This window comes from Amia ocellicauda, unplaced genomic scaffold, assembly GCF_036373705.1.
Source record: "Amia ocellicauda isolate fAmiCal2 unplaced genomic scaffold, fAmiCal2.hap1 HAP1_SCAFFOLD_32, whole genome shotgun sequence".
NCBI lineage: Eukaryota > Metazoa > Chordata > Actinopteri > Amiiformes > Amiidae > Amia > Amia ocellicauda.
This window is the reverse complement of record NW_027102887.1, coordinates 925062-938846: the sequence shown is the minus strand read 5'-3', so window position 1 is coordinate 938846 and position 13785 is coordinate 925062. Positions and strand designations below refer to the sequence as shown.

At 40.5% G+C, this 13785-nt stretch overlaps 1 non-coding gene across 1 annotated transcript; it reads left to right on the top strand.

Moving 5' to 3' along the window:
* Nucleotides 1-237: 237 nt before the first annotated feature.
* LOC136730541 (U5 spliceosomal RNA) lies at nt 238-352 on the top strand. The gene has a single exon (XR_010809335.1). It is a non-coding gene; the product is annotated as a U5 spliceosomal RNA (small nuclear RNA).
* The last annotated feature ends 13433 nt before the right edge of the window (nt 353-13785 follow it).

Genomic DNA, 13785 nt, shown 5'->3' with positions numbered 1-13785 from the left:
ACACACACACACACTTTCACACAGAGACAGGCACACACACGTACAGACACACACACTAACTTTCACACAGAGACAGACACACACACACACACACACACACACATACATACATACATATGGAAAAGAAACAATACTTTTATAAATCACAATAAGATGTAATAAAGTACAGAAAAACTAAATGTAAGAAAATGTGATCTTTAATACACACAAATATGTATGGCTGGTCGGATGCGTCTTGGACTCGGGTTCCTCTTCATTACGTATAACGCTTTTGCCTTTTGCTAAAGCTTTCCGTGGAGGGGATCGTGGGTGAGTTTGTACCATTCTTGGGGGGCTCTGCCTTGTTGGGGCGGAGCTGTGATCCAGGTGAACAGCAGATCGGGCATAGGTGGGCATGTGGGCAGAGGAGTAGGAAGGCCGGTCAAGCAAATAAGCTAGCTAAGGTACGCAGCAGCAGCAAGCAGCCCCCCTATCCAGACAGCCAGCCAGTCTGGCTGGCAGTGACTGAGTGGTTGACAGACGGCAAGCAACAGAATGTTCATGCTCTGTGATGTCATAGCAGTCAGCTGAGAGAGGCTCGTGATGTCATCGCTGAGCTGGCTGGCTGGCTGGCTCTGTGTGTGTGTGTGTCTGTGTCTGTCTGTTTTTCTGTTTGTCAGTCTGTCTGTCTGTCTCTCTCTCTCTCTCTCTCCCTCTCAATTCAATTCATTTGTATTGTCAAAGCAATTGGACATACATACATACATACATATATGTAGCGTAAGGTACACTTATACATTTCAATTAAAGAAGTGAATTCATAGTATCACCTTATCACGAATCCTGGAGTCTTGTAGAACTCAATTTCTGTAATAATTGGACGCAGACACCAATTCCAAAGATATAAATTGTCAAATTTATTTAAAAACAAAGACTAAATGTAGCACTACACTAATTATACAAAAGGGAAAAACTAATTAAAATTCAACTCTAGATCAACAAATCAAAGACAAATCACTTCCGTGACCAAATCAAAGACCATGGGATCCCATAGGATAACACACAAATCGTTAAACAAAAAAGGTTATAAACACATTGACTACAATACCGGTTAGTAATTCTAGGAATCACTAAGAAACAGTTGAAAGTGCTAAATTGCAGTTTCAGATGATGAAAAAAAACTGTAACTGATGGGATATGTAGTACTTTATACTCGAGTGGTCTATGCGATTACACCCTGTTGGTGTTATTAAGAACGCCAAGTACCAGAATGCAGAGCGGGACTGTTTTTTGTGCCGTGACTTGTCGGGGGAAAAAGGCGCAGAAAAAACGGACGAGAAGGTGAAGGTAGAATGGCGGTGATGCACGCGTTGGTGAAGTGGGAAAGCGGGGTCGACAAAGACTCTTACAGCGTGATTCCCACTGCTTGCTTTCGCAATTTTGATTTATTCAGCATTGCTGATGATGACGAAGAGACGACTCGAAACTTCAGAGCAGAGTGGAGAGACACGAACAAACCTCCAAAAGGTGGATGGCCTGTCCATGAAGCGCAGATCATTATGACTGGTAACAATGTTTATTTAAAAAAAAAACATTAAAGTCTTTACATGCTATTTGATATATACAATCACAGTATATTTGAAATGAATGTTTAAGTTATTAATGTGTTGTACTTCTAACATACTCTTATAACATGGTAGGTGGTGGTGAGGGCGCTAAAAACTCGTCATACTTGACTGGCATTTGTAAGAACGATTTATTGTGTGTTGTGCTTTACAATAAAATCCCCCAAATCACAAAATAAATTAAACCAGATATAATTTAACTTCAGTTTTGATTCAGTGTTGGCTGTTCATCTTAATTTGTATGGTCAAAGCACAGTATTTTTATGACAAATAAATATAATCCCCAAATATCTGTGGACATAATGCAGGGTTTTATTTATTTTATTTTTATTTTAGGAAAAGAAGGCGAACTAAGAAGAAAACTTAATGACCTAACAAAAATGCCCTGTCCTAAAATGAAGAGAGTACCTAAACCAAACAAAAAACTTCAAATTTCAGATGATAGTGACCTTGATGAACCACAGTTACCGGTGAGATAATTACTGCAAATATTAAATAAATGTATTGCAGGATTGTTTTTTTTTTTAATCATATTCATATATATATATATTTTCATTTTAAACTCTTTTCCTCTCTGAATACAGCACAAAATAAGAAAGAAAACCGATGGAGCTTCAAGAATTAGATCCCGTCATATTCTACAGACATTTAAAGAGTCCAGTGAAGTTGAGCTACAGCAAAAAGTTAAGCAGCTCGAAAAGGAAAACACAAGACTTAAAAATGAAAACCAATGTCTTCGAAACCGTATGGTTGATGGTAAGTTTTTTTATTTATAGCAAATAATTCCTTACCTTGATAAATGTTATTCTTCAGTAATTTAGATTCCAGAGTAATGTATTATAGTTGATCATACTGAAGTAATCTAGAACCACAATACAGACTCTTAATGTGCACTGTCTAATAGTTTAATAATACTGATTATTAAATAAAGTTTTTCAACATAACTTCATAATCCTACATGAATGACTATATGCATTACATTAGACCTGGAAATTCTTGTATTTTATCTTTTTTATTTTTTTTGTAGCTAATGTTAATGACCCACAAAAAGGTCAGTTTGCCAATAACATAGAGCAAGTCTCTCAAGTATAATTGCAGGCATTGATGGTTTTGTTTTCACTTTGCATTAAATATATTACTAGAAATGATTATCATTTAATACTAAGGTTTTTTTCTCCAGAGATTCCAGACCTTTTGGACAATCTGAAAAAAATTGTAACAAAAGCCACATTTATCAGCAATGAAGACAAAAGTGTGTCACCATCAAGTGGTTCTGACAGCCCCACAGCAAATTGTTCTGAATCTGACAAAGAATCACCAAAACAGGTATAACACTCTTGGTCTACAATATTACAAAGACAAGGTAAAAATATATATATTGAAAACAAATATTGGTTGTAAACAATCTAATGATGCTACATTATCAGTTATATTCATAGTTATAGTTGATAATAAGAATGTAATTGAATTATGGGTGTCACAGATTCACTGACTTTATTATGTCTGTAAATTAATAAACTTAGAATTGAGACATACTGTGGTCTTTAATAACACATTTCTGTAACAAAATCACAGCCTTACTGATAATGTATTCCACTTAACATTATATAAGAATAGTTTGGGGATAAACTTGTTTTTTATTTACCATTGTCTTTTAGGTGGAAATATTCCCAGGCACTGGAGTTTACATTGACAAACTGTCCTGGATCCTTGCAGAGAGGTGCAGCACGAATACGTCATATGCAAGAACCCTGACGGTTGCTGTCTTTGACTTTCCAACATTATTAAAGAGCAATCTTCGTGGTGGTGGCAGCAAGAGAGATCCAACTTCGGAGAAAAAGACACCTCTGGATCGCTTAAAGGTGGAAGCCATATATGGTATGTAAATGCTGTTGTACAAAATTTCTAACTCTCCTTTTTAACTGTATAGAACACAAAGGGTTAGCATTTGAAATGTTCCTTTGGCCTTTGTTTTAGTTTCAGAGACTAGAGTTAATTTATTAATAAATAATAATACCTTACATGTAGCAGCTGGAAAGATCCCAAAGTGCTCTACAGACTCACTTCACCCACCACCCTCTGGGGTGCAGCCATTTTGTACCAGCAGATTACTACACAGCAGTAAAGGTGGAGTCATAACAAATTTGTTAGACCTGATTGAGGGAAGCCTGACTTAGAATTCAGCCACGTCACTCTTTCAACAACACCTTGTAAATCACCTTGGATTAATGCTTCAGACATATTAATACATAATAATAATGAATAGTGCCATGGGATCCTTGACAATATAAACTTTCATGTCTCATTTAAATTTGACTTTTGAGCAAATACTTCACATTTCAGTCCAGTTGTGCCACATCAATGTAATGCTTAAGCAAGGTATTAATGGAGAAAAGACTGCCTTTGCATAGCTGCTTCGCCAAGTACAGATTTTACTATGAACTAGTGTAAGACAAGTTTAAGAGCATACACCAAAACGTTTAAATACACCCACACACAAAAATGTTGATTTACTGTGGCAATATGTAACTAATGAACCCTTCTCAAAGATATGTGGTATGTTTATTAAAAGATTTTTATATATCTATGTGCAAGTCATTAAATCTATGTGATACATGTTTTTTAGGGGCTACCTTGAAAAAATTGCCCAGTACCCCAAAGAGTGTAATTGGTGGTGCAATTAACAGCAAGATAAATGAACTACGACACAGAATGAAACCAGAGTGAAGATTTGAAGAACCAGATCTGTATTTTTTGTTTTGTTTTCAACAGGGTTGGGGTCAATTCCAATTCAATTTTTAATTCCCTTTTCAATTCAATTCCAATAAAGAATATTCTGTGAATGCAAAAAGTAATTGCAATTTTGAATTGATTTGTAGGAGGAATTGGAATTGAAAAACAGGAATTGACCCCAACCATGGTTTTCAGTGAGTGTTGTACAAATTGATAGGTCAGGGTTTCTGTAAAAACTTAATAGAGGCCAGCAGGCGTGCACGATCTGGGAAAAACTGCTCCACTACAACAGACCTCTTTCCCTTCGTTTTCTCTAAAAACCTCCTGATATCCTTCACTGCAGCTCTGACTCACCGAGGACGAGGAGGCGAGAGAGGAATCCGTGAAGCCGCCCTCACTGTCACTCCGAGCCGCGATGCTCCAGCGTGTAGCCGGACCTTTCCCCACCAAGCCGCTCGCTACCCCAGCTTCACTACTGTGCCACCACTTCTTTTACTGCCACTATTTACCAACACCGTCCGTGCTCCCTCCCAGCACCTTCTTAGTGCGTTTTTTCCACCCGGCGCCTCGGCTTGTACCGCCGAGCCTGGCCCTGCCTCCTCCTCGGCTACACCCTGTGTGTCTGTCCGCCCGTCTGCTGGCTGCTGAGGTTGTTCCTCGTCACTAACCAGCGCCCCGTGCACCGCCTCAACACCATCTCCCCCCGGCGTCTCGGTCGTCACTATCCCCCGCTGCCTCGACCCCGTCCCCCAGCTGTGCGTCATCGCCTCCGGGCAGCTCTTCCCCCGTCACGGCATCAGTGGTACCATCGGTCCGACCGGCGACTGTCTCCTCCGCCGGGGCTCGATCTCTGTCTGCCCGCTGCATCTGTGGCTGCGGGCCGGTGTCTCTATTCCTCCCCGCGTCGCCCCGCTCCTCCTCCCGCTCCCTGTCCTGCTCGGGACAGTTCCTCACGACATGCCCCTCGCTCCCACACCTGAAACACTTCATGGACTCCGAAGTAGCGAACACGACGTAGTCGGTATTGTCGATCTTAAATTTAAAAATGACATTAAGATCCTCATTGATGTTATTGAGGATCATATACAGCTGCCTTCGGAAGGACACGACGTGTTTCAGTTGCGGGGCTTTGCAGCCCAGCGGGACCCTCTTAATGCCGGACATCAGCTGCCCGAGCCGGTGCGGATGAACGGAGGGACGTTAGACAGCGTTACCTTCCGGGCAGGAGCAGCGAGCGGCAACACCGGGGTGAAAGTGTCGTCTAACACTGTGCCATTAGCCACTAGCTGATTGAGCAGATCAGTGGTTTTTAAGAAGATAACAATGGCAGCAGACTTGATATTTTCACACCCTGCTACCTCCCCAACCGCTAACACACACTGCTCTAGGGGGCAGAACTGCACCGGAGCGATCTTGACTCCATGGCGTCGGGTCAGTTTTTCAAAAGACGCATTCAGGGGGTCCGACCCCCCGACCCGGGAAGAACTACCGGTACTCCCCCCTCCCCTCCCCTGTTCCCCCACAATAAGAAAAGCACTGAAAACAGAAGACAAAATAAACAAACTGAAAAAAGTAAAGCAACAAAAAAACGCAGCCAAAGGACAGAGCTCTCAGCAGCACTCCCGCTCACTGCAGACCCCTCCCACACACTCCCAGCTGAGAGAGAGAGAGAGTTAGTGTCTGTCTGTCTCTCTCTCTCTGTAGATGCATCATAGGGAACATATGTAACAATCTCTCTTTTTGTTTACCAAAAATGAGAATGAACGTATTTCAAGTGGGTGTTGCCTTGGTTGGAAACGTTTTAAGATTATTTATGAAGTGTAAAGTGGATTTGTCTCAGTTCTCCGTAGTTTTCAATGTATGTGCCATTCAGTAGCGTTCATGTTACAGATGTGCCCTATGCAGTGGTAGGGTCAATAAAATGTCAGTAAAACTTTATTTTAGCAATTATGGAGGGGAAGAACTGCAAATAGAGGGTCCCCACTAATTATCTAACTTACCAACAACGTTTCAAATTAGGTCTTGCGAAGCTGCCAAATAATGCTGTATAATCGTATGTGTCTTCATACACCGGCTGCTATAGTCTGATAGCTTTGATTATATATATATATTTTCTCGTGAACCACAAATGCTATTTGCTTGATTTTTACAGAGTATGTTATAAATACCATTCTTATGAAGCCTGACAAATTGTATGCTGTAATTATGAATATTTTCAAATCATTTGTTTGTTTTTCCTAACATGTTACAAATGTTCCCTATGTGAAAGATGCATTATATCTTAATAACGTCTAAACAATTAAAGATATACAGATTATTATTTTCGGTAAAGTTATAACACATTGCTATTAACTATGTGTGTCAGTAAAAGTTTAAAAAATCCTAACAATTTTTTATTGATCCTGCAAAATAAGTGTTTAGGGAACATTTGTAACATAGTTAGGGTTAGCCACTGGGTAAGGGTTACATCTTCAGCAGTAAGTTTATTCATGTTAATTATTCTCATCAATGTTAAAGAACAATAAGTTCTATCATGTGTGTCGATAAAATGCTGATATTCCATAACGTTTGCTTGTGTATTCTGCAAAACACATATTTAGGGAACATTTGTAACATTAGGGTTACGATTTGCCATAGACGCGGAATGAGTTTGATTGTGATGTTAAATGGGGTTTAAAGACGCAGTCGCCTCAGTGCTGATTACTATTGCTGTGTTTCTCCACTTCTACTCCATGCTTGGGAACGCCCACATCCAGTGACGTCAAAACCGGTGGAAAAGCGGGCCGGTTCAAAAAAGATCAGCTGGATCCCAGGCCGAGCAGCAGCTCCGGCTCCAGCACCGGCACCATGTCGCTGGAAAAGCGCTAAGTGAGCTCACAGTGAGCTCAGTGTAATGTCTGCTCTGGTGAGCTCACAGTGTGACCTAGTCGTGAGTTCACGTCTTCACTGGGTAGTCCTTGACAACTTAATTGACTCAATTCTTGGGCTTAATTGGTCAAAATGACCATTGGTTGAAGGTACTCAGGGACTGATGTGTAGAGAGACTTATTAAACCTGCAGGATTGTGGTTTTCCCAGAACAGAATTAACCAGTGTAGCGTTATGTTGGGTGTATTCTGATAAGAGCATTTTAGCTCTGAGCTGAAGCACTGATCTAAAGAAGACCTCTCCCCCCCAAATTTATCAGATTTCCTTAACTCATCAGCATGTGAACTGGTTTACATCAAAGTGACAGTCTTGGGAGGATGGCACCAAGAATGGGCCAAATAGCTTGGAATCCCTGCTGTGAGATGTCTGGGGAAGGGGGCCTGTAGGAAATAAAAACTCTTTGAAATGGACGAGAGCCGAAATCCCGACACAGAGCTACGAACCCGTGCCAACCGGCATTTCCAAAAGATGGCATGGATTGACATCAGTCATAAATCAAGCCCCCCTTAATCGTTTGACTTAATGACTTAAATGACTTAATCGTTTCTCCAGATAGGCAGGAATTGTTTCTGTTAACGAGCGATTGACACTAGGTAAATGACGACCGTGGGATCGCATCTTCCTAGTGCACATCAAAGACGGACATCTGCTTTGGATCCATCACCTCTTCACGGGAGGACAGATCATAAAACGGACCCGGACCTGTATCTTCTGATTGGATGAACGGCCATAAGATGTTACGTCATTTTCCTATAAAGCTGCACTCATGTTGGTAAACATTAAGTTCTCACTGAAGGAATTATTCCTGACGTGGGGCTTCCGAGCGGCTCGATTAAAGTTCTATTTGCTTTATCTCCATGATTTCTCCACTTATTTCCCACACGGTTCTACACCATATAATCACAGTTTAAACGATATTAAATCAAATCGCAGCCAATCAGCTTTTCTTCATTTTGAAATCATTTAATGAGAGCATTACATTTATTTTGGTAAGACTAAATTAGAATGCATATTTCCTGTAACCAACTAAACACATTTATACATTTTGCTACAAGTAAGACTAAAAATAGATCATGTAGTACTGTATACCCGCTGCTACAGCCATCACTGTGATTCTCTCTCCGTCACAAGAGGCACGTCATCAGGGGCCCAGTTGATAAGGACAGTACAGGAACCTAAAACATGCACTGCAGCAGTCACATGATTCACAGCAAAAAAAATGTTACAATACAGCTTCATGTGAAACCCTCAAAACCCAGCACAGAAGACTGGTGAATAATCATGTACTGGCACTAGGAAACACATGAAAACAAAAAACAATAAGCTCGTACCTTATCCATATTAAGATCTCTTTGTAGTGGCCTTACATAGATCATGGCAGAGCCAATGTGGATTTCTGGGTCCCTTCAATATTTCATGAGTACCCCTCATCAGGGCAAGGAATAACATCCAAGATCCTGAAATCTTCATGAGTTCAAATCCAGCCCCTCACTCAGTTTAGGATACGATTCCAAGAACTGATTTCTGAATCCTTCACAACTGCGCTCACATCCTGACATGAAATACAACTCAAATGTGAATCTAATGAACATCTTACTCACTAATAGACAACCTTGGATTCACAATAGGTTTCTATTCTTTTCATTTGTATAGCATGTGCACGTAGAACAAGCGAATGGATCACAAACGGGCAAATATTCCCGATCTGAATTCCACACATTTCATTAGGAGAGGCATCTGAAAGGATTTGGGGAGCTTTCAAATTGTAATAGTTGATGATATTTCAGTAGCACAGGACAGTGCTTTAATAAAACGTCTAAAATATCCAAGGTACATATAACATTACATGTCACTCATATAGCTGTCTTGTTTTCCCAATGTTTCTTGTGCTGTGCAGTATATGTACAACTAAATAACACTTTATAAGATCTGTCTTCTAGTTGTTTTACGGTGCTGCTCCGGTTGCGCTGCGGGTTAAACGCCCAGAGCATCAGAGCGGCGGCGTCGGAGCAGCACTGGGCCCCCAAACAGCGCGGCTCGAAACCTACATAGAGCCAAACATTTTAACCTTTTGACTTGTCCATTATAACCTCAATTAAATCATTAATATCATATATAACTCTTTTAATAATCATTATTGTAATCATCGCTTCACTGCACCGGCTCTTTTCATGCTGTATTACAGCAGTGCTCTGTTCACACAATCTCTCTCTCTCTCTCTCAATTCAATTCAATTCAATTCAAGGGTGCTTTATTAGCATGACAAACAGTTTCGTAGTGTTGCCAAAGCAGTTAATATTATATACATAAATTGAAAAATAATAAAAGGTAAGAAAAATAATGTATAAATAAAATCTTAATAGACATGTACATTTACTTTATTTATACTTAACAAGTTTACAGCTGGTGCTCCTGTATGTTTTCACAGTGAGCCCCTCAGGCTGTGGCAGGCGGCTACATATTGGGCGGCCAGGGGGGCAGTGTGTCCCTCCCCCAGGAGGATAGCTATTTGTTTTTCATGTATCAATTCAGAAAATGATTTTACAATATTTATGAATTTATTAAAGAATGTGTCCCTTATTTTGGCATATTTATTGCAGTGGAGGAGGAAGTGCATCTCTGTCTGGACCTCTCCTGTCTCGCAGTGACCACAGCGCCGCTCCTCTCTGGGCAGCCAGCTCTGCCTGTGTCGGCCTGTCTCTATGGCCAGGCTGTGGTCACTGAGCCTGTACTTGGTCAGGATGCGTCTCTGCTTCGTATCTCTGACAGTGAAGAGATACTCTGTCAGGGTGTTTTCTCTGTTTAGGGCCCGATAGCAATCCAGTTTACTTTGGGAATTTGGTTTCATTGTTCCAATGTTCCAGATAGGAGGTTTTGATTATCTTTATGATTTGGTTGACTCTAATTGGGGGCAGGTAAGCAGTGCCGACCTGAAGCTGGTCTCTGTTCGCAGTATTAGCGGGGGTCAGTGCCGTGAGCTTCAGGGCCAGCTGACTCAGGGGACTCTTTTCAGGGCTGAACTCTTGGGTTTGGAGGACCTTGTACTGCAGTGAGTCTGACTCACTTTTCTTCAGGTGCACCAGAATTGCAGTGCTCTTTTCTTTATATTAATGAGAGTTGGGTAGCGGCCTTATTCTGCCCTGCATGCGTGGTTTGGTGTGTTCTTCTTCTGATTGTGTAGAAAGCTCTTCTTGTTTTGTCTTTGAGTGCCTTCACTGCCAGGTTAAAGTCAGGGGTGCTGAGGACCATGTTGAACAATTTAAGCTCAGCCTCCTGCAGTTGTGCGCTGCTGTGTTTGAGCATCTCAGTGCTGATGCTGTCCGGGATGCAGGCTTTTCTGGGTGGAAGTGCCTGGAGCTTTTTAGATATTTCCTGTAGGGTGATTGGAGCATCAGTTGGGTTTTGATTATTTTTAATTGATTGTTCGAGTAATTTCAGTTTTTCCCTGGGTTCAATTTGTTTGTGTGTCAGATCATTTTGTTGGATATCTTTATAAAGCTTTTCAAAGTATTTTTTCCAAATGGTTCCATTTTGTATTGCCAATTCTTGTTGTTTTGTTGAATTTAAATTGTTCCACATTTCCCAGAACTGGATGTTTTTGATTGGATAGGTGCCTTAAATTTGTTCGTATTGATTTACACTCATCATCAAACCATGTCTGTGTGTGTGTGTGATTCTGGTTTATCTTTTTCTTTGTCTTTTTAAGATTTGCCATTGTGGCTGCAATTTGAAATATTTGATTGATATCATTTATGGCCAGATTTAGTCCTGAGATGTCAGGCTGATACTGTGAGCTGAGGAAAGAGTTGATGATGTTGGTTATTTCTGTAGAACTGATTGCTTTGTTAAATTCCTCTGTGCTGTTTGGAGCCCATCTGTATGTTTAATTAAGGTTGTACAGCTTACCGGGCTGTGTCTGTGTGTTGCTGGCCTGACTTCTGCTTTTCAGAATCGATTTGCAATGGTCATTTTGACCAATTAAGCCCAAGAATTGAGTCAATTAAGTTGTCAAGGACTACCCAGTGAAGACGTGAACTCACGACTAGGTCATACTGTGAGCTCACCAGAGCAGACATTACACTGAGCTCACTGTGAGCTCACTTAGCGCTTTTCCAGCGACATGGTGCCGGTGCTGGAGCCGGAGCTGCTGCTCGGCCTGGGATCCAGCTGATCTTTTTTGAACCGGCCCGCTTTTCCACCGGTTTTGACGTCACTGGATGTGGGCGTTCCCAAGCATGGAGTAGAAGTGGAGAAACACAGCAATAGTAATCAGCACTGAGGCGACTGCGTCTTTAAACCCCATTTAACATCACAATCAAACTCATTCCGCGTCTATGGCAAATCGTAACCCTAATGTTACAAATGTTCCCTAAATATGTGTTTTGCAGAATACACAAGCAAACGTTATGGAATATCAGCATTTTATCGACACACATAATAGAACTTATTGTTCTTTAACATTGATGAGAATAATTAACATGAATAAACTTACTGCTGAAGATGTAACCCTTACCCAGTGGCTAACCCTAACTATGTTACAAATGTTCCCTAAACACTTATTTTGCAGGATCAATAAAAAATTGTTAGGATTTTTTAAACTTTTACTGACACACATAGTTAATAGCAATGTGTTATAACTTTACCGAAAATAATAATCTGTATATCTTTAATTGTTTAGACGTTATTAAGATATAATGCATCTTTCACATAGGGAACATTTGTAACATGTTAGGAAAAACAAACAAATGATTTGAAAATATTCATAATCATACAATTTGTCAGGCTTCATAAGAATGGTATTTATAACATACTCTGTAAAAATCAAGCAAATAGCATTTGTGGTTCACGAGAAAATATATATATATAATCAAAGCTATCAGACTATAGCAGCCGGTGTATGAAGACACATACGATTATACAGCATTATTTGGCAGCTTCGCAAGACCTAATTTGAAACGTTGTTGGTAAGTTAGATAATTAGTGGGGACCCTCTATTTGCAGTTCTTCCCCTCCATAATTGCTAAAATAAAGTTTTACTGACATTTTATTGACCCTACCACTGCATAGGGCACATCTGTAACATTAACGCTACTGAATGGCACATACATTGAAAACTACGGAGAACTGAGACAAATCCACTTTACACTTCGTAAATAATCTTAAAACGTTTCCAACCAAGGCAACACCCACTTGAAATACGTTCACTCTCATTTTTGGTAAACAAAAAGAGAGACTGTTACATATGTTCCCTATGATGCATCTACAGAGAGAGAGAGAGAGAGAGAGAGAGAGAGAGAGGTGCTAAGGCACATTTGTAACATAAATTAGGGAACATTTGAAACATGCTTAGGGAACATTCATAAGAACATAAGAACATAAGAACATAAGAAAGTTTACAAACGAGAGGAGGCCATTCGACCCATCATGCTCGTTTGGTGTCCATTAATATCTAAGTGATCCATGGATCCTATCCAGTCTATTTTTAAATGTTCCCAAACTTTCAGCTTCTACCACTTTCCATCTTGAATGCCTTGAAGCCCAATTTCCATTTGTGTCCCCTGGTTTGTGTGTCCCTGCTGATCTGGAAAAGCTCCTCTGGTTTGAGGAACCTTTCATGATTTTGAAGACTTGGATCAAGTCCCCACGTAATCTCCTCTGTTCCAGGGTGAAAAGGTTCAGTTCCCTCAGTCTCTCCGAGTAGGACTTTCCCTTCAGACCTGGAATAAGTCTGGTTGCTCTCCTCTGAACTGCCTCTAAAGCAGCAATATCCTTCTTGAAGTGTGGTGCCCAGAACTGTACACAGTATTCCAGATGAGGTCTAGCGCATTGTACAGTCTTAACATTACTTCCCTTGTTTTAAATTCTACACTTTTGACGATATACCCTAGCATTCTGTATGCCTTTTGTATTGCTTCCCCACATTGTTTGGATGGAGAAAGTGAATCCACATAGATTCCTAGGTCTTTCTCATGCATTACTTCATCTAGATCTGTACCTCCCATAGTGTAATTATAGTGGACATTTTTGTTTCCTGCATGTATTACCTTGCACTTGTCCACATTGAATTTCATTTGCCAGGTGTCAGCCCACAACTGAATTTATCTAAGTTCCTCTGAATAGCATGTGCTGCCAAGATTGTATCTGCTAAGCCACCTATTTTAGTATCATCTGCAAATTTGACAAGGTTGCTAAGTATCCCAGAGTCCAGATCATTAATATAGATTAGAAAAAGCAAAGGCCCTAGTACTGATCCCTGTGGAACTCCACTAACAACCTCACTCCAGTTAGAAGTGACTCCTCTAATCTGTTTCCTATACATCAACCAGTTCATAATCCATCTACTTACATGACCCTGAATGCCTACAGCTTCCAATTTGAGGATCAGTCTTTGGTGTGGAACCTTATCAAAAGCTTTTTGGAAATCTAAGTATATCATATCATATGCTTTCACGTGATCTACAGCTGCAGTTGCATGTTCAAAAAAATGTATTAAGTTAGTAAGACATGATCTGCCTCGTCTA